Genomic DNA, 26,184 nt, shown 5'->3' with positions numbered 1-26,184 from the left:
CTTGGGACACAAGGATAAAAATCTGTAATATTAATTCCTAATCAGTATGGCACGAATTAGAGAGCACCAATAAATAAAGGCTTGATTTAGTCACAATTCCCTGTTTGCATGGGGTTTGCAAAGTCTGACCTGTATAATCTATATTCTGTTCATATAAAAAGCTTGAGGAGTCTTTTAACACATATCTGTTAGGATGTAGATATATTGAAGATGTACATGGAAATAGTGAAAATAGCTTCAGACCAAAAAAAAGAAGTATGTCTCTGAAATTATAAATAGCACTAGTGCTGTATTGCCCTATAGTGCTTTCTTCTATTAAAGCCCTTCTTAATTTTATGTATTTGTCTCTTTTTGTTTTTGAAAATTAAATCTCTGCTGTGATAATGTGACAAAGGAAGGAAATGAAGAATAAAGTACTACAAATGAAGTGCTTTTAAACAAACTAATTAATTACATGTACAAATGCATTGACTAAGTTTGGGTTTTCAATTAGGTAACTAATTATGTTGAAAATGGCATAGCATATTTAAATAGATGCCAGTGCCTCTGGCTCATCCAGTTCTCTCTAGAATGTTATTTAAGTACACAGCTAATTCTCTTGCTTTTAGGTATCACCTGTTATAACTTAAAAGCATGGTTCCATCCCTAATTAGGCATATAATGTTGATGTTTACATAAGAAAAATATAAATTCTTTATATTAATTTATGATGTATTTTTCTACTTCATAGAAAAGTTGTCCATCAAATGCTGTGCAAAATACCTGTTTCTTACTGCAGCAATCTTTTGAAAAATACCAAAATTTCTTACTATAAAGTACAGAATTTAAACTGGGCTTGTTTGTATAATGTCTAGGAGCTATTTAGTAATTACTTTGGAATTTGTCTTTTGGTTAGCTGCTTAAATCTTGTTCCAGCCTCGTGTGATCTTTCAATGCATTTGTTTATACAAAAAATTTTGACCTTCTCATACTAAGAAAACTTAGAGGTTTTTTAAGAAATAGCACAGACAGTTATCTCTGAGGAATAATGTAGATCCAACCTAATTGCCCAAGGTAAAATGAGATTAGTCCTGTCAACAGCATATGTTTATGAATCATGCCACCAATTTCTTAGACCTTTTTCAAATGGCTAGATGCATTTTGCATGGAATCATAACATTACTTGTTTTTTTTCTAATTTGATTGTTGATTTCTAAGACGTGAGGGGGCCATATTTCTGGTATAGAATTTCAGAGTTGTCAGACCAGAATTAAAGGTAGATTCAAGGACTTTTTTTAGCAGAACTTTTGTATATTAGTGGCCAGATAAACTGGATTCCAAATAATAAATATCCCTTATAATAGCCATTTATTTGAGGAGTCTTCCAAAAGAAAATACAGCTGCTTACATTCACACTAGCAGGAGATAATTCCAGCATAAACCCATTTATGGTACTGCATACATATGCACGTGTGGGAATGATTTTATCAAAATACAGGGTACTGATTGCTTGTACAGTAGGTGGTATTTTCATTGTTTTAAAATGAAGACAGGTGCTCATTTAACGTTGTTTTTTTTTTCAGCCTTATCTTAGGAGAGAGACTGAGGACAATATTTGGATTTTAAAGTTCTGTAATTACATAGGAACACCTTCTATATGAATTGCATAAGAATGTTTAAAGAACTATCATTGCCTTTATCAATTCACTGCTGATGGTGCTGAAAGAGTAGATTCCTGACTGTGAAACCCAGTCTTTTTTTGGTGAAATCTCTTTACTTTCTACCAGTCTGGGGAAATATCAAAAACTAGTGAACATTGTGTTGGGCAGAACACACACCCTTCAGTAAAAATGAATTGCATCATAGTATTTCAAAAAAGATGTAGTTAAAATTTACTAATATTTTAGATAGTTTTGTTAAATACTGCCTTGGAATTTTAATGGAGTGCTCATTCTGTTTGCAATTTTGCCCCCAGAGAATAGTTCCAGAGCAGCTCTTTTGTTTGTTGGTGAACAGCAGAAAGCAAACAAAGTTCATAAATCATACTGACTGAAAACATCACTCCTGGTTGCTGCTTAATGAAGCTTTAATCCGTTTTGAACAGTTGAGCTTTTGTTGCTTTTAGAATTTTTTTTGCTTAATGCAATTTTCTTTTTCTACAATTCCTAGGGGAGGAAAAGGAATATGGTCAGAACGCTAGAGTGTCTTCTATGTAGTTTTTAGAGGAAGTAGGGATTAGGGCATTTTTTCCAAAAGGTTTTTCAAATATTGATTTATTTTTAATATACCTTTTCTGAGCTCATTCATGATCTCAGAGAACTGGACAATCACAGAATCACAATTATGGTTGAGGTCAAAAGTGACCTCTAGAAATCATCTAGTTCAACTTCCCTACCCAAAAAGTTCCAGCTACAGCAGGTTGCCCATCCCCATAAGCAAAGAAATATTTGGTATCCTTTGAGACTGAAAAATTCTATGAAGTCTCTGTAATAGTTAACAGGTACAAGGAATTGGCACAGCCCACAGGGTCATGAGATAAGAAGTAGAAATTCTGTGGTGGGATGTGTTGGGGACGTGGTGCCCCAGCACAATGCTGAGGTATCTGGTTTTAAGCATTTGCTGTCCAGAAAAATGCTAACTTTTTATCAGGTATTACATTTGTAATATTTATTGTGTTACACAAAGCACCAGCACAGAAAAGATGAGTCATCATCTTTCTATGTCCTTTTTCAACAAATTTCATCAGATGGTTTTAACTGAACTGTGTGAACCAGAGGTTATAAAGACAGTTCTCCTCACACAACAAGTTCAGTGTGCTTAGTGCTACATTTTACTTTATTAGTTCTGGGTTTTAAGAGTACAAACATACATGCATACATATATATTCCCCAGGAAATATTATCTTCATAGGATAAAACCACCATAATGATGATCTATTGAATTCAGGAAATGGTTAACCAAAACTTTTTTTTTATTACTGTTTTCTGCAGTAAATTTTACTCAATAGGATTTTCAGAAAAAATTCTTTAACTCTCTGAATTCACTAGACATCTTCTCTCAATTCCACTTTAGAGCAAGAGCAATTACCTTCCTTTCTTTCCTCATTTCCTCATCTTATCATAACAATCTGTGCAGAAAATAATACCTAACTTAGGCCTTCTTGATAGATTATTTTAGTATTTAAAAATATTGCTGCTAGAGATCCACTGTTAATTATCTGTGATGAGTTTTCTAGAAATGGTACAATTGCATTTTTACAGGAAAAAAAAAATCACATAAACATCAGTATTTTATAGTGAATTTTCCTCTAAAAAACCTAGATTGGTTTGGCTTCATGAATGCATCTCTCATGGTTGACTGGCTTAATATTCATTGTGTCAGCTGCAATTGGAAGGTTATTAAGCCTGACCTAGATTTCATTGCTGTATAGGTTAATCTGCTCTGTTATCTTTTTGTGTATGTATGTGTTTTAGCTCACACCAATTTCTACTTTCAAGCTAGTAATTTGGAAACTCTAAGACCAGCACAGTCATGATAAGGAAGACAATTACTCTCTGCAAAATCTAATTTCATACCTTTTTGTCCTTCGTGTTGCATCCTATTTGAAAACAGTTATCCAAGGATAAACAGGGTAAAAATAGTGATGTAACATATCCTGGCATCATGCTTCACTAATTTGCTACAGAAGCAGTCACCAGAGGAATTCAGATCTTTATCTCTCATCCCACCCCATGCAGAGAAGACAAACTGAGAGGAAGAGGGTAAATAAAGAGAGATTCAGTTAATAGGCAAAAAATTAAGATAACAGTCAGATGGAGTCAACAGGAGGACGTTGTTGAAAATGAATCTATTCCCATTCTGAAAAGGAAACAATTCTTTTCTGGAGGGACCTCACCCTGACTTCTGTTTTGAAGTTTTATTCTAAATTAAATGGATGATTTTAATCTTAGCATCTTTAGGAACAAAACTGGTATTTGTTTTCTCTCATTAAAAGTTTAGATTTGATTAATTAAAAAAAATGCTTTTTCATTTAATTTTTTGGTGTTCTGAATTCTTTTCAACTGAAAAGCACTACCTGGGTAGCCCTAGAGTCTGAACTATGCTGTATTTATCCACAAAACTGACTTTGTACATGATTATACTGGAATTTATGTAGGGGCTGTTTCTCTCTTTATTCAAGAGATGACCCTTCTGCTAAAATCCACCCACTGAGGCTCAGTTCCATGCTCACGTTTAATTTTCAATCACTCAGGTTTTCTTCCTCTTTTATCAAGTAGATTTTAAATGATAAAAAGTGCCAGAACTTTTTTATTCTAAAACATTTAGTTCTGTTCATCACCTCATTTGAAAGAATGAAACAACAGATGTGTTGTCTCAAACCTTTATTTAATTAATTTGTTTAGCTTGTTATTTTTTAAAGGTGCATTTTTTATTGAAATACATTTTCATTTTTTATCTATTCTTCTGGAAATTGTATCCATAAAATACAAATGAAGGTGGAAGAATGAATCAGTTCTCTGGGAAAGAAGAAAGATCAAGTATATTTTAACAAATGTTTGTCTGTCTTACTCTCTTAAACCTTGTCAAAGTTATTTTACAACCTCCACAGCAAGACTATTCTAGTGCTTTACTATCTATTTAGCTAGAATATTTTTCACAGTAATTCATAATAGTAAATTATGTTAGTGAAAATTAGGCAATTATTTTCTTTTGAGTCCAAAGTTATTGAAAAAAATTATCATTTTTCCTTCAAAAGAATTTCATACAGCACTATAGAGTGTATGAGCTGCTTCTTGCACTTAGTCTAATTTTTACAGGAGTAAGAAAATATAAAGGCTTTATATTTTTCCAGGCAGATCTTATGTTTCCCAGAATAACCCTGCTTCATCAGAGAGGAATTTGAAGAGAAGGAATTTGAAGAATAGGGACACCCTTCCATGATATCATCTGGGCTTTGAGCTGCATCCTAACTTGAGGCTGATGATATCTTTGGATAAATCTTTTACTAGACTCTTCCTCCGTGGGTTTGATCACGTTTCCAGCCTTTTATGGTCCAAAGGATTGGGTGTGCTGTGCCACATCTGTGTCAGTGACACGGGCACTGCCATCCAGTGGGTTTGCTGATGGCACCAAGCTGTGTGGTGTGGTCAGTGCTGCAGGGAAGGGATGACACCCAGAGGGACCTCACAGCACTGAGGTGGGTCTGTGCAAACCTCATAATGTTCAACAAGGCCACGTGCAAGGTCCTGTGCCTGAGTCAAGGTACTCCAAAGCTGCAGACTGTGTTCAAGGTGAGACACATCACAGTTTTTTATATTAACAACACTGCCTTTTCTGGGATTTATTTTTTCTGCCATCCTTTACTATAAGTGACAACGATTTGACTGCTTATAGGCATTAAACTAACCTTTGTTCAAATTAGCATTAATTTTCTCAATTATACCTTTAATGTGTGAAAACAATTAGATCAGAGCCCATCCCTGTGTGCACAGAAGTAGGACATGGCTTTATTTAACTTTTCCCAGAAGCATTCTTTTACCTGCACTGAGATCTGCATATTTTTGAGAATATCCCTTCTTTGCTCTATCCTGGATTCTCCCCAATAGATTTCACTTTTCTTAAGTTGGGGTACTCTAGCTGGGACCTCAGCCACTAATAGAAGATCAAATGATTTATCAATTTCCTTCATGTTTTATATCTCTTAGTACATCTCTGTTTTACATCTCTCAAGTGTGCTTGTCTTTCTTTTTCATCAACATTCTCTCCTATTTTGTTTTTGATTCATTGTAATGCTGAAATCTTTACAGCAAAATGATTCAGAAATATTGGTTAGTGTTTTACTATTGTTAAACATTTTTGTGTACAATCAGAGTCTATCATACACAACACATTCCCTCTTTATTCTGGCTTATGATCCTAGCCCATCGTTAAAATTCTTTACTTAAGTGTTTGGTCATGAATTATTTTTTGTGAATGCTGAGGCTAATAAAGTATTGAGCCCCCAGCCTTGTGTCTGCCCTGAGAACAAAATATCATAGCTTACTGTGCAGTGTAAGTACAATCACTCTTGAGTAACTGAAGTACACTTTCTTTTTACTGTGTTACCACCACAGCCATGGATTGAGGACTTCAAATTTCCTCTTTCCATTACCTTTCCCATTAAGTGTTTCTTCTAAAAATCCCTATTCTATTTCCTACTTTAGATATGTAAAATTATATTGCATAAAATAGGTTGCTAAGATAGATACAATGAATGATAACTCATCTGAATGTGTTTCCTTTGATAGTAATGAATTTAAAATAGACTTGTAACTTTTAAATTTAGCTAAGTGGAATCCCAATTAATGGGTTTATACAGTACCTAACAATGGGACTCAAATCTTGATTGCTGCTTTTAACATCTTAGAGATCAAGAATCACAATGGAATTTAATTATTTTGAGTGTAATGACCCTTCTTCTAAAACATTACCTAAAATGATATTTGCAATAATTAAAAGGATTTTTGGAGACTATTTACATAAATTAAAAATAAATATAAGGCTATGATCTTTATCAAGCATACAGCAATGGAAAAAGTTTCTGTTGGTGTTTGATATACTGGTTAGCAGTTGATGCTGCTATTAATACAATGAACAAAATGAAGAAAATAACACTGACAAAATGCTGAAAAAATTTTAACAAAATATTGATTAGAGATTTTGATTAAATTAAGTGCATGTCAAGCACCATGGTGTGATGAAAATAAATCAATTAATTTAGTCAGTTGTAACCAAAATATGAAATGTGATAATGTTTGAGGAAGAGTCAGGCATGTGCTGAAAATAGGTGCAATGTGACAAGATAAGTTGGGCTGTAATAGATTAAATTGTATCAGCAGAGACACACATCTGCAGCCAGACTTCACCACTCATCTACCAATTTCCAAGACTAAATATAAATTCTGAGGAGGTCATTATTTTGAAAAATCTTGAATGCAGACAGATATCACTGGTGCACTTTCTTATAGCAAACTGCAGAAAATAGTAGTCTGAAAACATGCAGAGGGTTGGATATTACACAATTAAATGTTGACTTTCTAATTCAAACACAAATTATGCAAAAATGTATTTTTATTAAAAGCTGTACTAATGCTGGTTTAGGAGCTCAGATCTTCCTGTTGTAGAGCCCTTTCAATTAAGGCAAGGGAAGACCAGATTATCTTAGACAGGGATTTAGAGTCCACAGAGTGGACAAATGGACTGGATGGCTGAAGTGACTCAAGAAGTACCATAAGTCAGTTTATGTGAGTTCAGACAAAAGAAAAAATATTGCATTACCGTAAAATACTTAACCTTTAAAAGAAAATTCTAAAGATTTTTAGTTTAAAAATGATCTGGGTTTGTCCGGAGAAGAAAAGCAATGAGATCTGGCATAAGATTCACCTGGGACTGTGCTAAAAGCTGTGTGACCACAGACATTGAGATTTTAAAATACCAGTATGACATATGTTAAATAATGAAGTCTTGTCAGCTTTTTGAACCATTGACATGTTTCCCTGCTCTCTTCAAGCAGCTTTAATGGTAGTGAGTTATGTATAAAAGGAGTGGATATTTGAAGCTGGAGAGATTTTTATTGTCAGGAGCAACAAAGTTTAAAAAGAGTTGGCTTTCATTATAGATTGTACAGCCAGGTTCATTTTTAGCATTTCAGTATTTCTAACCTATGTTTTGTTTTTTTTAAGACTTTATGCATTATAAACATTATGGAAGAATAAAATCAATTTCATATATAAAGTTATTTCTTTGAAACTACTTTATTTTTATTTCTGCACTGTATAAATTTCTCTCATCATTCCAAAAACATAAAAATATATTTATTTTGCAAGATGCTACTCGATTTTTGGTTGAAGATTTAACTAAGCAGTTCACCACCTAAGGTAAACTGAGGTGTTTTACTATGTGTTTTGCAGACACACTGGTCTTCTAGTAGGGTATTTACTGAAATAGTATTTCTTATGAATGTCAGATAAGTCTGAGAGAGTAGGAGTTTTATTATTCTCATTTATCTGTTTCTTTGACCCCATCACTCATCTTCCTCCACTTAAAAGATACATAAATACCAAATAAATGAAAAAGAAGCCTGACATTTGAAGATTGACATAGTCTTCAGCTTTCAGAGATGATTAATATCTGTAGCTTCTGCTGACTGTGAAGTGAGCAGAGTTCAGTTTTCCAAGAGTCACTCACAGGAGTTTACAAAATAAATGTTCTTATTAATTCGTGGTAAAATCACTGTTTTTTAAAAAAGCATACCACAATCTGAAACATCTCTCATTACTTACTATGTAGGGAACTTTCTGTTAGCTGGGACCTGGGGTAGCCAAGGAATACATGGTTCCTGTGCATGCAGGTATAGAGGTACACACACACACACACACACACACACACACACACACACATTTGTAGGGGTGGATAAGTTCTCTCAGAGCTGAGTGGGCCTTCAGGAAGCTGGAGTGCTCCTCCATTTGTGCAGCTCTAACAGGCAATTGGAAGATGACTAAGCCCCTTGAAACATTCAAGTAGAGAAATGCCATGTCAGAGTGGGTAAAGTGCAAAGTAAAGCAGACAGGCCCATGAATTTTGATGTCAAAATATTGCCATAAATGCTCCCTCTTTGGACACTATTTCCTCTAGATATGCCCACCTATCACAGCATATCTGAACTTATGTTTAGAGCTGTAATAAATGTCTGGCTTCATTTTTAAAAAGAACAGACAAGAGGTCATTGACAGAAACCACACCACTTAGTTCTTGAGACATAGGAACTGTTCTGATTATATTACATTTGGATTTATACTGTTAAGCTGAATGATGAGAAAATTGCCAAAGAAATCATATAAAGCATATACATCTGACATGGAACAGAAGCCTTGCTTGGTTTCTTGATTTCTCGCATTGTGACTTTTTCTTGCTTTCTTGCTTTCATGCTTTTTCTATTTCTCTCTCTCTCCCCCCCCTTTTCTGTTCTGTGTAATTGAAACCAGAATAAGATTTTCAGGGCATACTCCTAAGCAAATGTATTTGGACCAGAGGTCTGGAATGAAATGATACCCCCCTACTGAAGCAGACAGTAGAATCCCATTTACTTTAGAAAGGGCAGAAATTCAACTGCCAGGGCAGTCTGCCTCTTGTAGGAAAGTAGTCCATTGAAGACTGTTGAGAAAAGAGAAAGTTTATTACTAACAGTACATGAAAGCAGCATTATATCTGAGAACATGTGTGCAAAACTCACAAAATTTGATTGTTACCAAAGCAACAACAACTGTGCCACGTTGCACACTTCTAAGAAGGTGTAATTTCTACAACAGCATGTAGCATAATAAAAAAGTATTTGATATGCAATGTGTGAGAAGAAGGAGCTATATGGTCTATAAAATTGAGTTGCTTTATGTTGGTGTATTTAAATCCTTACGTGTTTTTTCAACAGACTGAGTAATTGCTATCTAGTTTAATTTTTATATCCCATATTGCATGACCATGCCCTGAAGATAAGACAATATTCTGAACAATGTTTTAGACTTTGTGCTTGTTCAGATTTTGGTAGCTGATAAGACATTTGATTGAGTATATACCAAGGTGGTAGCTTTTTTGGGGAGAAAACAAATACCCAAAAATATTTTCTGATTTATAGGTGACTTAAATTATAGGTAATATAAATTTTGAACCTCAGGATAAATTTGAACCAGTGGCCCCATGACAGGGAGATTGGAACTAGATGATCTTTAAAGTCTGTTCCATTATATGATTTTTAAATGAGAAAGTTCTCTATTCTGAGCTATCTAGCTTTTCAAGAAAGGTATATTATTGTGCAAGATTCAAGCCCTTTGAGGTAAAGATATTATCATCACATTTGTGCATTGCTGAGCATGTATTGACAGTACTAAAAAAATATAATATCTACTTGAACAAGTGTCCTGTTTATATTCTTGGCATTCAGTTCACCTTTTTATCTTTTCCTGTCGTTCCTCTCCTTTGATTAATAACATGCATCAAGCAAGCATAAAAATGTAAAACTGATACAAGAGGTACTGATATATGAAATTCATGCTTTTCTTGGGGTTTTCTCACTAAGATGTATAAGCTATTAATAGTAAGACTAGTCAAATATTTGTCTGATGGATGGTGAAGTATTTTCTATGCAGAAAACACAAAAGGGCTAATGAGAAATTCTTTTTTATCTCTGCTATGCCTGCTTCTAGCAGGTTAGTAGGTCTAACCAAGTCCTGAAGAAGCCTTTTCTGGACTTCCAAAAATGTGTAGAAAACACTGCCATTTTCTAGACATTTGATAAGTGAGAAAAACTTCTCTCTGAATTCAATATTGTTGAATTCCAAATTTCTTCATAAAGCAACAGGTGTAATAAAACCATGGTTCACAGGAATCCACCTGTTGGGACTCCTACCTGCAAAAGCAGTACATCAGAAAATAGCTTGCTGTCTTATAAGGAGTGGGGTAAATAGTTTCCAAATGCTTCCTGGTTGTTATGAAACAAATTATTTTCCTTCTCTATAAATTCCACATTTTTTGCAAAGATAAAGTAATGTATAGTCTTTATTCCATATGTTATATTTTCTGAATAGGGACTGAAGTCTATCATGTGATCCATTTTCCAAACAAACAGTCAAACTCTCAGACTGAGAACTGAGTTTCATAATTGTCACAAATGCTTTAAATTGAAATATGAGATTCAGTGATTCATTATATTAAGAAAAGTTGGTGTCATGGAAATCCACATAAAACTAGGAATTGTACCTCTTGTGTCAGCTACATATCAACTGAATACAAATGGTCTGTACATCAAAACATTATGTACTTGTCCATTCTTATTATTGACCCATCTATAAAAATCCTGTCTCTTACAATTAAGCTGGAGCTAGATTTCACTCCAAAGTATTTTGTTTTCTTTCCTGCTATCTTCCTTAGCTTTTGTACATTCTTTTTTGTGTGTTATAGTAGTGGTAATAAATGCTAATGCTAATGTTATGGATGCAGGAAATGTTCCTTTACTGGTAGCTTATGCTTATGTAAATTACCCATTCTAGACTTTTAATAGCATTTTCATGATTTTTTTCAGTGTGTTCAAAAGTTGCTATCCATGTCTTTGCACTTGAAGTGTATTTATGGTATCTGAATCATTCACACTTACATATTGTTTCCTAATTATCTCTAACCACAGGACTATCAAGCAAGTCTGGAGTTGTACTTTCCTGCATGGAAAAAACCTATTAATTTCCCAATATCTTCAGCCTTAGAAATCTGATGCTTTCACCAATTTAGTGCCTTATCACCTTCCTTTTACTGGGTTGGTGCTTGTACTAATGTGCTCTCAGAGACACTATACTTTTTATCAGAAAGGTTGTCATTCTTGAGAAGCAGGTATGGCCCACAGCAGAGAGCTGTGTTGACAGAGGAATTTGCAGATAAAGGATATGCTTTAATGTGCTTTTCACAGAGCTGTGAAAGTTTATGAAGTGGCTGCATCTCAGAGGTATGGAGAAATCTTTTTGGCTGTTGTGAGTAAATGAGATCCTATGAAGAGAGTAGAGATCACAGAATCACAGAATTAACTACTGGAAATTTTTAATTCTAACACTGATTTTAACAAATTGGAAAGATATTTGAGATCATAAATTCCAACCTATGACCTTACACCACCTTATCAACTAAACCATGGCATGAAGTGCCACTTCCAATTTTCCTTTAAGCACCTGAAGGGACAGTGACTCCACCACATCCCTGATGAGCTTATGAGTCCAGCTCTACAGAAGGGCTGTATCACAGTGAAACAGTGCTCAAGGCTTTGTGGTGTGTTCAGTTGGAAAGGACACTAAGAATTTATTGGACAGAGCAATCAGCCCTTACTAGGTGCATCTGTCCATTGTTGCTTGGGTTCTTTGGGCTGTTGCTTTTTCTTAGGGTAGTTGAGAAAAAGTTGTGGAACAGGTCTAACATATGTCAGCCTTTACCTTGAGGATGCATAAAGGAAGAGGGAAAGTGTTTATAAGGCAGTATAAGGGTCTGTAGGAATTAATAAGAAAAAGAACAACAAAAAAAGAAAAAAACTAAAGCTGCAAAGGTCTGAAATAGACGTTGCTGGTTTGAATCTAGTCCTTTTTATTTTCAGGTTTCCTCATAGCTGTTTTTAAGCTGTTGTTTGTATAACTGGGAAGTAGCTTGGCACTGACAGTGTGAAAGACTGGGTTAGAAATCCTGCTTCCTACTTCCTCTTCAGTGTCTCTACTGGTAGATAGTTTTGATGTTGCTAGTACTTTGTCTCAGTGCTGTAGTATTTCCACAGCAATATAGCAGGTAGATTTTTAGATATCAGGATTATTTATGATATACCAGCTGTTTTGCTGGTTATTGCTTTCTACTGATTTTCTATACTGAGGTACTGATTGTAGCTCATGAGCTCAGAAGCTGAAAAAAGAACTGGTTATGCACTGTACAAAAGCACATATTGTGCTTTTATGTCTTAGGAGTTTTGCCAATAGGACATAATGTATGATTGTCCCTCTTCTAAACTAGATATTAACTAATTCATTGGCTAGGAAGAGCTGGGAATTGCCTGGCAATGACTCTAGTTTTCCTATGCAACATTTCCCTCCTTGCTATCTCTCAAGGCCTGGTGAAATCTAATAAAGCTCTAAAGGCATCCTCTAAAGAAATTTATCTGTTCATTTTTTGCTTTGAATCAAGTGTTTGAAGGGTATTTTGAGCTGTCACGTGTCTGTCAGATTATTCCTCTTTCTGTTGTACAGATTCTCTGCTGTGACAGAGAGAATGACTTGCTGAGGATTCTACAGTGCTGCTTCCTTGCATAGCTGGGCATGAGGAATTAATTACAATCTCAATGCTCAGCAGAAGTGACAGATTATGACTGATGGGGAATTGTGCTGGAGCCACTCATCTGAAAGAAAGGCAGGGAAAGTTGGCTGCCTTGGCTCCCCTTGCACAGTTGGGAAGTATGTGTGTTTTAAAGCATGGAGCTACACTCCAGTGAAATATGCAAACCTTTGATTGCTTCCCTGCTGTGTGCCAGTGCTTTATCCTTCCCACAGACACATTCCCAGTGGCTGTGATGCATCTCTGTCTGGCCACTGAAGAGGTGAGCAAGGTCCAGCACCTGAGATAGAAGTTCTTGCTGCTGGTAGTTATGACTGACTTGACACAACCATGGTATTTCAATCCTAACTCCTTTTCTCTTGTGATGTACCTTCTTGCCTGTGGGGGAAAACTCCTTGCAAATCCACTCATCTATGAACTTGAAAGAAGAAGCTGGTGGAAACATGTTAATATCAGTATTTCTGCTTTTGTCTTTGTGGTCCATTGCCCCTGGTTCAGACAAAACTGTTCTTTTTTTCTGGTATTGAAGAACAAATGTGAGGAGATGGGACTGGGTCTTGTACACCTAAGTTGTTAGAATAATTTACACAAATTATTTTCTCCTAATGTATTATAGTAACAGCAGTTGTTGGGGAAAAAAAAATCAATAGAATAATTGCAGTTAAAACCAATCCTTACAAATAAAGCCATACTAAGGAAGATAGGGTCTGGTCTGTCACTTAGGAAATCTGAGTTTTATTAAATAGCTTTGCACAAACCTATTAATCATCATTACAAATTATTATATTAAATAGTCATGCTAAATCTTCCCTACCTTTTACTGACTTTTCTATATGGATAGTAAGGTCTTCTATGCAGAAGTTTGTATTATGGCCATATTATGCTGTTTTGAGCACAAAATGACAAGCATTTGAGGAGCCTCATTTTGGTTAGGACAACTTTGCAAAGTCCTGTGGAAACATGCAAACAATTTCTGCTGGTTTGAATCACCAGCCTATGAAAACTGATTTAATAATCTGAAACTGAAATTTGTAATCTTTAAATAGTTTAATTCTACAAGATATTAGAATGAAGTCTTATTCTTGATCTTTTTGCTTTTCATGATACATGTAAAATTTCAACTTTAAAATTTATACTGAGAAAAGGCAATGAAAATTTTCAGAGTAATATTCAAGTAGTGATACATTTCATGTTGATCATTTTTCCTCTTTCTCACACCTCAGATTCAGCTTTTTGCCTGAATTACTTAGCCTTACATTTTGCTAAAACAGGTAGAGCCTGATATTCATTATTTCAAAATGCATTTAACAACATATAATTTGTTGTGTTTTGATCCTAAATTATAAATCTCTTCTGGCCATCATTAGTAAAAATAGTTTTGACTTATATTGATCTTTTTCTTTTTTTCTTTAGTTTATAAATAAGAATTTAGAGTTGTGTCTGTCTCAGACTATTTTGACTAGGAGGCTTCCTATCATTGTCCTCTAACTTATTTAGAACCATCTGGTCATGCTGATAACACTTTTCTCTCCAGAAATACCAGCATACTGGGATTTTCTGTTGCTATAGAAAAATATCTATTTTTTCCTGGTCTTATGATGCAAGATTGTAAAGCAAAGTCAGAAATACTTCCTTTGTAGCACTTTGTGTCTTAAAAGAAGAAATACAAAAATTCCCTTCTTCACAAGAGTTTCTTAACACTACAAGACTCAGTAGACTGTTCAGCATCCTTCCTGCTAACACAGGGGATTGTCAAGGAAGTTATTGTTATGGCCAGACACAGAATTAGATTCTCTGTTGGTATTTAAAGTGATCAAAGAATAATTCAGAGGGGTTTTTCAAGAATTACTGTTGAATGAACATTTTTTTGGTCCAGTAACATTAAATGGGAAAACATACTTGAGAAGGAGAATATGAGAAATACAGCAATTTAATGAAATATCAATTGACTCAGTGCTGTGAAGATTATTGAATGCAGTACAAGTATTAATGAGGGCAGTGCCCTTTTCTTTTGCAAGTAATTCAGATTATCTTTTTGATGATCTTTTATTTGCAAATGTTACTGTTTTGCAGGCTTTTCCTTTTAACAAAACAATATGAAATTTCATTGGTTTAAGAAAAAAAGAAAACTGGTATTAACATCTACTCCTATGAGCAAAAATCATCTATCTAAATCTTTTCATGCTCCACGAAGTACTTTACTATTTCCCTGGACTTCATGTTACTGAGCTCTTCCAGAAAAAAATTATACATGAACTCGTGGCAAAAAATAGGCTGCTCTTAAAAGTATTAAACTTTTTCTAAATTAAGGGTTTCTGTTTATTAGATTTCCTCCGATCTAAATTGTAATTTCAAAGCTGAAAAGCTAAGAAAATATTCAAAATATAGAGCTGCCTTAACAGCTTTGGAGTATAATTCCCCTAAATGATGCAGTCAGTTCTTGCTTCTCGAGACATGTATTTAAAGATGGACATAGAAAGAGATTAAAATCAACAAAAACAATGCTGATGGACCAGCTGAACTATTCATCAAATCCCTTAATACAGACACAGAGGCATTTTGTGTGGGAGGTTGGTCTACAAAAGACAGAAGAAAGTCTTTGTGCAGCAGATAGTCAACTTCTGGAATTTATTGCCCCAGGGTGCTTTGAAGGCAGACAGTATAAGCAAATATAAAAATTGTTTAGACAAATTCATGGATAACAGATCAGTAAGCAGATACTAAAACTAGACAATGATGTACAATTAAACATAGATTAAATCACTCTGTTCATGGAGAGTAATAAAGCTAATGTGCTTTACCTGGGCACTGTCTGCTTTTCCAGTTGTCTGCTAACAGACTATTGGCCTATATGGACTGCTGCTCAGACACAGAAATAAGGTATTCCTTATAATCTTCATAAAAGATTAATGATGAGTTGTGATTTTTGCATATTCCATAACATTATCTTACACACTAAGGAAATACAGCATCTCTGTTTAGATATGCATCTAATAACACAAAAATATTTTTTCATGGTGCTTACTTCAAATTGCAATTGTTTATTTCTATAATTTGAAAGTTCAGTCTGAAAGACCACCACCAGTTCAAAACTAGGTATCTGCAGTCTATATATATATATATATATATATATTTATATGCTCAGATCTTTTAACAAAAGACATATGAAACCTATTACTTTTTAATATTTTTATCGCATTGAGATATTTTTGAGTTTTAAAACTCATAATCATAACTTGTATTGTGAAATAATGATTCATTTTTCCGTATGGGTTTAATATTTTTATTACTTGTAAGCATCTCAATTATCTTTTTGATAGTAGTGTTCTTTTAAAAAAGAATTCCACTTCTAAAGGAAAAGCAATAAAAGGCTTTTGTAAATATTATTCCCCAACAAACATAATTAGGAGATGTGAAGTTTCAGGCTTCCATTGTACAAAGAATAACAACTCTCCCCCTTCCATAAATTTAAGAAAAAAACAAAACAACCAAACTAAACAAAAGCATCTTGAAAACACTTATTACACTAAGGGTTCCTCATTTTGCATATGCTGCCTAAAGCAGATTAGAAAATTTTAATACCTTGGCTTAGTCCTAAGCAATAAAGAAAATATAGCAATTATCTCCTTGGTGGGAAGTGTGTGGCTGGGGAATTATTTCTTACTGTTGGGCTTGGGCAGAGGCACTGCCAGGCTCTTCCAGCAGTCACAGCCTACAAGAATTTAGCCCAGTGAACTGTAACAGTGATGAGCAGGCAATGCTGCTGTGACCACCCCTATCACCACCTTTTATAATAAGAGCAATATTCATCACAGAATTTCCTTAGCAGAGGAGCAGGCCAACAGGGTTGTCCAAGGTGGTAGATGCTGTGATTTTTCCCTCTGGGATACAAGGAATTTTAAAACCTTCTATTTTTCTCCTCTGCTGCTCTACACCTCTTCTTCCTCCTCTCACAGAGCCTGTTTGTTGGAAAACTGGGCTGGCCAGCAGCCTCCACTCTGAGTGAATACACAGAACAGGTAACCAGAGGTCAGCCTGCAGCCTCTCCCTTCATAGTTTCTGTCACAAAATAATGGCAGGAGAACTGCTAAGGGAGAGGATTTGGGTGAGTTCAAAGAGGAAGAATTTTATAGAGAGCTGTGCTTAGTAATTGCAGATTCTGCAGGCTGGAGTTTTGCTGCTGAGTCAAAATTTGAAATCCACAACTTAAAATCTAGAAAAAAGATTGGTCATCTCTTTTCTCTGGCTGGCAAAGGCATTTCTGAGATGAGCATTCCTACATATATTGCAAAAAGAGAGAAAAAAGAAACCATTATATATCAGGTGAAATTTTCATCTTAGTAAAACTTAGTAGTACTTTTGAAATTCACTTCAAAACCATTGACTTTGACTTCTTAAAATGTGCCTAAAACTAAAATGTTCTCAGTTAATTCAAAATTCATAAAAAGAGGGTGTATGGTGCAGGAATTAATATTTTTTTTTAGCAATACCTCTTTGGTCTGTATGTGTATTAATGTGTATTAATACAGGTGTAGCTTCCAATTTGACAATGATGTCAGGGTTTGGAAACTCACTTAGATTACCTAGAATAGCTAGTAAGTTTTTTATCTTGGTAAAATGATGTAGCTAATGATAATGAATCTAACAAATGATTCCCATCTAGTATATGATATAATATGATACTGTTAATATCTGCTAATGATATTAGCAAAAACCTGTCATGTTAATTATCAATATAATCTAGTAGAGAAATGTGAGAAGGTAATGAAATTATACACGTATGTGGTTAATGGGACTTTTATCAAAAGAACCAAAGTGAATAATTTTCATAATCTTAACTTGAAAGGGCACAGTGTTGAGAGTTGGAATCAGACAGATTCACAAGTGAAAGATTTGTAGAGAAAAATGGGATATTGTATGTTTTCTTTCTCCTGAATCAATAATCTGGTTAAAGATATAAATGCAAGTTTTGCAAACAATTAAGATTGCTCTGTTTTTCAACACAAAATTACTGTTTTGTATTTGTTGCAAATTTTATCCTGAAAAAAACTATAGTTCTTCTTACTAAGAGGATATGGTGAGCAAAGAATGAAGTTGTTTCAGTATTCCAAATGGGAGTGACAGATTTGTGTAAAAGTGGGTAGCAATTTCTATTCACATACATCTAGTATATGCAGTCATCTTTAGATAGTATCCACTGTTGAATAAATTGAAAAATACATATTTATTTTAAGTATTGAATTTTCTAGTACTCATTTTAAATAATTATACTCTCAATATAGTTAGAGGTAATAATGTAAGTAATATATGGACCATGAAAGGATTGAACAGATTTTCCACAGTACCACCTTTGCAGTACTTTGCTTTAGGTTTAATTAATCTGGAAAAAAAGCCCAAAGAAAACAAAACAAAGCCCAAAACCAACCAAACAACCCTCCCTCTCAAAAAGCAACAAACAAAACAGCCCGAACCCAACCCAGATTCTGGACATATCTCTATTATTTAAAAAACAAGTTTCCAGAAGTCATCCATATTTTCAACAAAAAAAATTCACCAAAACTGTATTTTCCTGAATGGGTTGAGGAGATCTCCTGTGGAAAGCATCTTAAAATAAGAATTCTGCTAGTGCTAGAACAGATGAAACACACACAAGGAAAAGAAAGCCCCCAAGAACAAAACTATTCACAGGTGTTGTGGGAGAAAGTGATAAAGTAGGCTCTGTGAGGGAAGCTACTGGTAGTTGTTCTTAGCAGTTGGAGCAAGATTAGTTCTGCATTTTTGGGACAAGCAATATTAAATGCTTCATGCCTCCCGACTAGGTAAGCAAAACTCTCAGGAGCAGAGGGAAATTCCTGTGCTGCTGAGTGTTACATGGATGGGATCTGCAGTGGCCTTTTGCAGTTTCTGAAGGAAGGTAGTATGAATTTTAAAAAATTACAGAAAAAGTGTGAGGCTGGAAATGGGAATCATAAAATGTACCTGCAAATGAATGAAATTTTATCCAAGGAGAAATTATTTCCTTGAAATCAAGATCCCCTGGCATTTCTGGTAAGTGCTGCCTGAAGAACTCTGCAGTTCACAAGACCAAGAAAAGATCTGTCAGCAGCAGCTTTTTTGAATCAACTTATGGAGTGCTTGCCAGCACCAGCATAACAGACCTTTTTGATATAAATACCTGCATATTGGAAAAATTATCAAGAGGGGTAAAACCTAGGCCCTAGATATACACTATATCTTTAAAGCACAGGAAAATAAAATAAATTCTAGAAATGCTATCGAGTCAAATCATTATAATCCAAGATAGAATTAAATTGTAGCTTTGGGAAACATTCTTAGTGAATGGTGGAAATCATTAAAATCTCCAGAAAGAGATATATGAAGGTAAAGAGCAGTGAGATAAAGCATTTATTTTATCATATATATTGATCATACAGCTCCACAGCTGCTTCCTCATTAAGAAACTTAAGATTATTTTGAGTATATTTTGAAAATTCAGGAAAGAAAAGAAGAAAGAAACAATTGACATATGCCTTCAACATAAACTTGGTCAGTTATCTGGGAAATGATGTGATATTAAGAGACGTTAATTGCTCCTTCTAAGTCTTTGATATGTTTTGGTCATATATATCTGGATTCAGAAGTATGATTAGCATTCTTTTCTGATAAATTGATCTATCAAAGAAACTTCTACTCATAGCAATGATGCCATAAATTTTGTGAATCTCACATTTTTTCACTCTTATAATTATTTCTAGTCTCTTGTTACAGTGTCCTCTCTCATACAAAATGGGATGTTAACAAGGGAAAGTCAGGCTTGAAATGAGTCTAATCTCTCTAGTAAATGAGCTGTCTTATTCTTTGTCCTTTCAATCATATTATCATTTTAGATATATATGCACAAATCCAGTAATTTTCCTGAATAGCTTGTGTTTTAAAAGTTATTAACTGCATTATGATGATGCTGGTGAAGCAAGTAATGGGTAAATCACTATGTTTTTTGAGAATGACATGCTTTGTGAGAAATTATCTAATTAATGAAGCAGAGCTGCAAACATCTCCTGTACTTTCCACGTCAGATTTCTATGTATTTGTAGCACTTTTTAGTTATAGGAACCTGTGCTGGTGCACTTTAGTAGGAATGCTTTAGCTTGGAAAAAAGAGATGGCATTTGTAATTCAGCTTGCTTTAACTGCTTTGCTTATTTATTGAAAAGGGGGTGTTTCTGTAATCATAATTCTGTTCCAAATGAGGAAACCAGTAAATTAGTATTCATTTTTCCTGAGACTTCAAAATATTTAATGGCAACAGTAATACAGAGTTTATATCATGAAAAATTTGCCCAATTATAGGCAGAGGGAATCACTGCCTCCATAATGGTTATTCCAGATATCACTGATTGGGAGTCTTTTGTTTCAGATTCTGTTATCTCTGTTGTTTACATGTGTCTTCCTTTGGGGATTCCCTTCTCAATGCAGCAGGTCTGGCAATGCTTATGAAACAATACCTGAAGCATTAGGAATCCTCCAGCACTTCCCAGGTTCTGAGTTTGGATGCATTTTTTATTGTCAGGCCTCTCAATAACTGGTGGATCTACAGCTTATATGGAAAACAGATTTCAGCTCTGAGGCAAAAGTTAATAGCTGCACACAACTGGAGAATATTACCTAACCTATTTACTTGCATAGTCTGTAGCTGGCCTTCAAAAAAAAAATATTTAGTTGCTTCATATATATAACCCTGCCTTTATGTATTTATGTATGTGTAAGGGAAGAGTTAAAGTAGAAAGGCACAGATGGCTGTATGTGTGTGTTGGAAGTGAAAAAGGAGATTTCTTAGGAGCTGGAAGGTGTTTAGTGTCATGTGTAAGATTCCCTGCAGTGATACTAATAAAACTTACATGTTATATTTCAGTAAGTTTCATGTTTTGGGATCTGGGCGTTACTTGAAATGGAATATCTTGGCATTTGTTCATTCTGTGAATTTGATTAAAATGGAGGTATGTGCAAAAAATTCCACATTATGGTGTGTTGACCCTGTCTGAATGACAGGTGCCCACCAAAGCTGCTTAACCTCTTCTCCTTAGCTGGACATGAGAGAAAAAGTAGAACAAAAGTCCTGTGGGTGTGGATAAGGGCAAGCAGTGATCACTCACCATCTACCATCTTGGGCAAAATGTACTCAGCTTGGGGAAATTAGTGTACTTTATTACCAAGCAAATCAGGGTAGGATAACGAGAAATAAATCCAAATCTTTAAAACACCTTCATCCACCATTCCCTTCTTCCTTAACTCTGCTTTCAAATTTTTCTGCCTCTTCTCTTGCAGTGGTGCAGGGGAACATGGAATGGGTGTTGTGATCATTTCATCACATCTCTGCTGCTCTTCCCCCTCAGAGAGAGGAGTCCCTCTCTCTTCTGCTTGATCTTGGTGCTTTTCTGATGGGGCAGTCTCCACCATCAACCTTTCCAACCTTACTCCTTCTCCCACTTTGCAGTTCTTCATGAACTCATGAACATGAGCATGGGTCCCTTGCATTCAGTGCAGTCCTTCAGGAGCAGACTGCTCTAGTGTGGGTCCTCTGCAGGGCAACAATTCCTGCAGGAAAACCTACTCCAGCATGGACTCCTCTCTCCATGGGGCCACAGGTCCTGCCAGGAACCTGCTCCAGAGTGGGTTTCCTTTGGGGAAGCCTTCTTCAAGCATCTGCTTGACCCAGTGTGGGGTCCTTCATGGGCTGCAGGTGGATCTCTGCTCCACCCTGGACCTCCAGAGGGACAGCCTGACTCACCAGGGTCTGCACTAGGATCTGGAAAGGAATTTCTCCACTAATACCTGGAGCATCTCCTCCTTCTTCTTCACTGACCCTGGTGTGTGCAGAGCTAGCATGTATTATCACTCTCATGGTGAAATTACCATTGTGCAGCAACTTTCCCCCCTTCTTTGCTCTGTTATCCCACTTGGCCATGGCCAGCAGCTGGTCCATCTTGGAGCTGGCCAGCATTGGCCTTTTTGGACATGGGGGAAGCTTGTGACAGCTTCTCACAGAACCACCCCTGTACACATCATGCTACCAAAACCTGGCCACATAAAATAAACATGTACAGAAATTCACGTTGCTTGGAGAAAGTTCTTCGTAAGTATGATAGAAACTACCTATTTTACAAGAGAGTTTGTATTTTTGTTTTATCTCCTCTGCAACAGGGCATTATCTACAGTGTCTGTTTGGGATGACACCCAGAGATATGCAGATTGCTGAGACCTTTGGATTTCTCAAGGTCAAATCAAGCTGAAGGCAGTCGTTCCTCATCCAGCTTAGCTGAGCCAAGTTGCTTGCTTTGGCACTGCTACTGCATCCTAAAAAAGCAGATTTTTTCTTGCTTGTGGGCAGGTGGTTAGAATACCATATAGAGCTCATTTTTGACTGTCAAGATTGAAATTATTTCTCAGCCAAGGATAGCTATAAGTACATCTGTTAGCTATTAAATTGTGGAGAAAAGAAAAAAACTTTGCAAAGGTTCAAAATGTACCTCATATGTAAGAAAAAAGTAAATCAGAATTTCAGACCAACTTCTGTAAAAATGTCTAAAAAGACAAATGTGATTCCATTATGTTCTGAACAAGAAAATTACTGCAACTCTGGTAGACCCTGTTCTTAAGCCAATGAGACTTCAGCTACAGTTTGAGCAGCAGCAGCATAAGTGATTATTACTAATGTGTCAAAGATTTCAGTATAACCTGAAATTATTTTTTTCACTCACGCCAGTATGGTTTCTAACAGGTTTGGATTCTATATAACAAAATCTGAGTGATTTAATGTCATTGCCTGTAGTATTGCTAAAGCAAACAATTTAAATGGGAAGAATAAGAGGTGTTAGATACTTCTTATTTTTTTATTACAAGACAGCAAATTCAAGAAAGTGAAAGACTGCACTTTATTAGTAGAGGCTTTATGATGTTTAAGAGATTGTTCAGTAATTATAACTCATGCTAATGAACTAGATAGGAAATTAACAAATACTAAGTTAATTAATACTAACAGTAATTTTTCTTTTAAGAATTCATTCAGATATCTTCTAAATTTAATTTAAAACGTCATGTGTGAGAGCTAACAGAGGTCATAGTTACAGTCAGAGAAATGAGTCTAAAGACACTCAACTAAGACAGAAAAATAGAAGTTTGCATTGTTTTCAAAATATGTTATATTATTGACTGCAATTCCTTTGTAGCCAAGATCTCTCACAAGGAATTGATGTAAAATTCCCAATGAGCAAATAGTGCTTTAAATTGATATTTGCCTTGAGGATTTTCAGTTTTACAGACATTGCTGAAGAGTGCTAGAAGAATTCTAAAGTATTTTTTTACTTTTAATTGTATTTATTTTTCACAGAACTGTTGATCATTACACTTAAAACTGATATTCTTTTACGTAGATCTAAACCCCCAAAGTTGATAGCAGTAGTCTGCAAGGCTATCCTTAAGAAAAAGGGTGAAGTCAACAGTTTTCAAAAATGATGTTTGTGTTAGTAATTTGGTCTTGTAGGATTGCACAAAAAGATGGACAACGAGTTTATTTTGGCACACCCAGCTAAAATGTTGAACTTGTGAAACGAATAAATGGTAGTTTGTACATTTAGATCAGGAGCCATATTGCCAATATAGCACATGTGTGATCTCTTCCTTGCAATTTAGGTCAGAGATTAAAACCTCTGCAGGATTCATGGAAGAGAGGGCCAATGACTAATTTTAACTATTAATCAATTTGGGTCCTCTTCTTAGGAAAAAAAAAGCAAGTTTGTGGGTTTTTATTTTAAAAATACCAACATAGTCTTTGCAAGAGTAATTAAAAATAACCTACCATAGTGAACAAGCATGACTTGTAGTCTGGTTTATTTGCAGGAGTTCTTTATTACTCTATTGTGGAGTAACTCAGCAATGAAATTATCTTAAAAAATAAAACCAATATCAAGGAGCAGATGATCCAGTTCACTGTAACATGAGCCTTTGCTGTAGTTTGTTATTAATGCATGCAGTGAAAATCTCAAATAAAACTTTGTTTTCAAATTCCAGAGTGTTCTACAGGACACTGTTTGCAGTAGTATTGGTAGAAAGGATACAAAGTCCCCAGATTTGCCCTATGCAAATACTACAGTAACATTTTGAAGGAATTGTTTTAGGAACATAGATTTTCTTGCTTCTCTTCTGTTCACAGGTATGCAGGCATTTATTTTTTACAATATATCTTTTTTTTTTCTGTTGAGCCTACATGTGGGAAAAATCATACATGAAACCATACATGAAATGGGAGAGGGTTTTACATTTAATGGTTGAGTTTAAGGGATTTATCCATTAAGTACCACTTCTGTCTTCAAAAGTAGACAATTAGAACTGCTGCTTTTGTTTCATTTCCCTTTTTTCTCCTCTTTTCCCTTAATAAGTTTATTAACACTGTAAATTTTAATTCTATTTCCTCTAAGTAAAACCTACTTGTGTACAATAATCTGCTTTTTTCAATATGAGAATTTGTACATAATTCCTCTTTAATCACTACAAGAGACTTTATTTTTGCACAATTATAGAAAATATTATGGTTCATGATGCTTATTTCAAGAGCAGAAAATAAATATTTATTTATCATGTTTTAGAAATAATAAAAAGTACCAATTATAATTACTGTACTCTGTAATCTTTTTCTTTTTGCCTTAGGCTTCAAAGAGCACACCATACACCTGTGTTAAACCCTTGGATTTTCACAGGGTCTCTGAAAACCTTTTCAAGACCTGTCCATGCAGACCATTTCTTTTCCTCCAATTTTGTTCCTGAGTAGTTACTACAAATCTTTCCCTCCCCTTCCTTTTAGTGATTTCCCAATCATAATAAAGGAGGAGATTATTTAGGGATAAGAGATTGAGATTGACTCAAGAAATTGAGTCACTAACTGGCCTTTGCCATATTATTTTCCTGACATTTATGAGGTAATCATGCCAGCAGAATTAACCTTCAAATCCTTTCACCTCTCTGAGTAAAATTCAATCTTATGCATGAAGTCTGTAAGGGTACAAAACTTTATCACAATATACTCTTGAGTACTCAGGAGGTTGAATGGGAGAGAAAATTAAATATTTTTTGAGCTCTTGTTTGCCTTTATCACTGATGGAAGAGACCTATTAAAATTTTTTCAGAATTGTCTAATTAAACAGCAGAACTAATGGACAATGCTTAACCTATACTTTAAAACATTTTACTAGTAAAATATATGATACTTTATAAAAGAAACTATCTATGAGATGAAGTATTATGAAATCTCAAACCATAAATAATTTTATTGTCCAAACTGCATGCCATATCTCTAAAAAAAATAAAAAAAGAAGATTTGCATAGTAATAAATTGCTTTTTTAGAATAATTGAATTATTATAGCGTATTCTTTGTGTTTAGAAAATCATATATTTACCAGCTAGGACAGTTTTACATTTTTGTTTTGAATGGTTGAGGAGTTTAGTCTTGAATAATGTGCAATATGGAACTGCTCTAGAAAAAAAGGAAGATCAGTCTTTTTCTTTTCTGCAAATAGGCTATTATTTTTTCAGCTTTCAATGAAAGTACATGTGGAATTCCATTTGAATATAGTACTGGAATGCTCATCCTTTTAGCTGCCAAAAAATAGCTGCTTGAAAAAGGATTAGTCAGATTTTGTGACTTGCAAATAAAGTAATTATTATTTTTATTTGACTAATATAGTCAAAGTTAATAAAATGCACTTTTGAGGATTCCTTATTCATCTAATATTCCATGGCCTCCAGGTTATTGATTAGCTTGTCATTTTCACATACTCACCCTCCTCACCAGCCAAAACCAACCTTCACAAAAAAATTTTTTCGTTTTAATTTGTGAATATCCCTGATTAGTGCTGTTGGACAGTTCAGCTGAATCTCCTGGGATTTTCTCTCCCCAGTTGATTTTTTTGTTTTTAGTTTTAGAGTGTGCTCCTTCTGCCTCCTGCTCTGAGGGCATATCTTCCAGACAGTGGAAAGCAATGAGCAGCTGGGGGCAGCAAGCTAGATCGAAAGTCTGATTCTGTCTATGGACAGACTTGTTTATTCAAAACTAAATAACAGATATCACTATTCATACTCCCATCTGCAAATGCTTCATCCTGGTAATAATTCAGGGTGCATGACAATGACATCCATTGCTGTCTGGGGTTAAAGCACAACAACTTCTCTGCATGAATGATTGCAGAATAACAGGTCCCATCTGAAAGGAGGCAGAAGTGTGCAGTAGAAGGCAGACTGGCATTATGAAAATGACAGCTACTTGGGAAC

General features: G+C 35.0%; 1 protein-coding gene across 2 annotated transcripts in view; it reads left to right on the top strand.

The window, feature by feature from the left end:
• The window catches only part of IMMP2L (inner mitochondrial membrane peptidase subunit 2), a 405,705-nt gene that overhangs the window by 288,465 nt on the left and 91,056 nt on the right, over positions 1-26,184 (top strand). The window lies entirely within an intron of this gene.

Source organism: Oenanthe melanoleuca, chromosome 1A, assembly GCF_029582105.1.
Source record: "Oenanthe melanoleuca isolate GR-GAL-2019-014 chromosome 1A, OMel1.0, whole genome shotgun sequence".
In the NCBI taxonomy this organism is placed as follows: Eukaryota; Metazoa; Chordata; class Aves; order Passeriformes; family Muscicapidae; genus Oenanthe; species Oenanthe melanoleuca.
The sequence above is the reverse complement of the archived record's forward strand: the minus strand, read 5'-3'. Positions and strand labels throughout refer to the sequence as shown.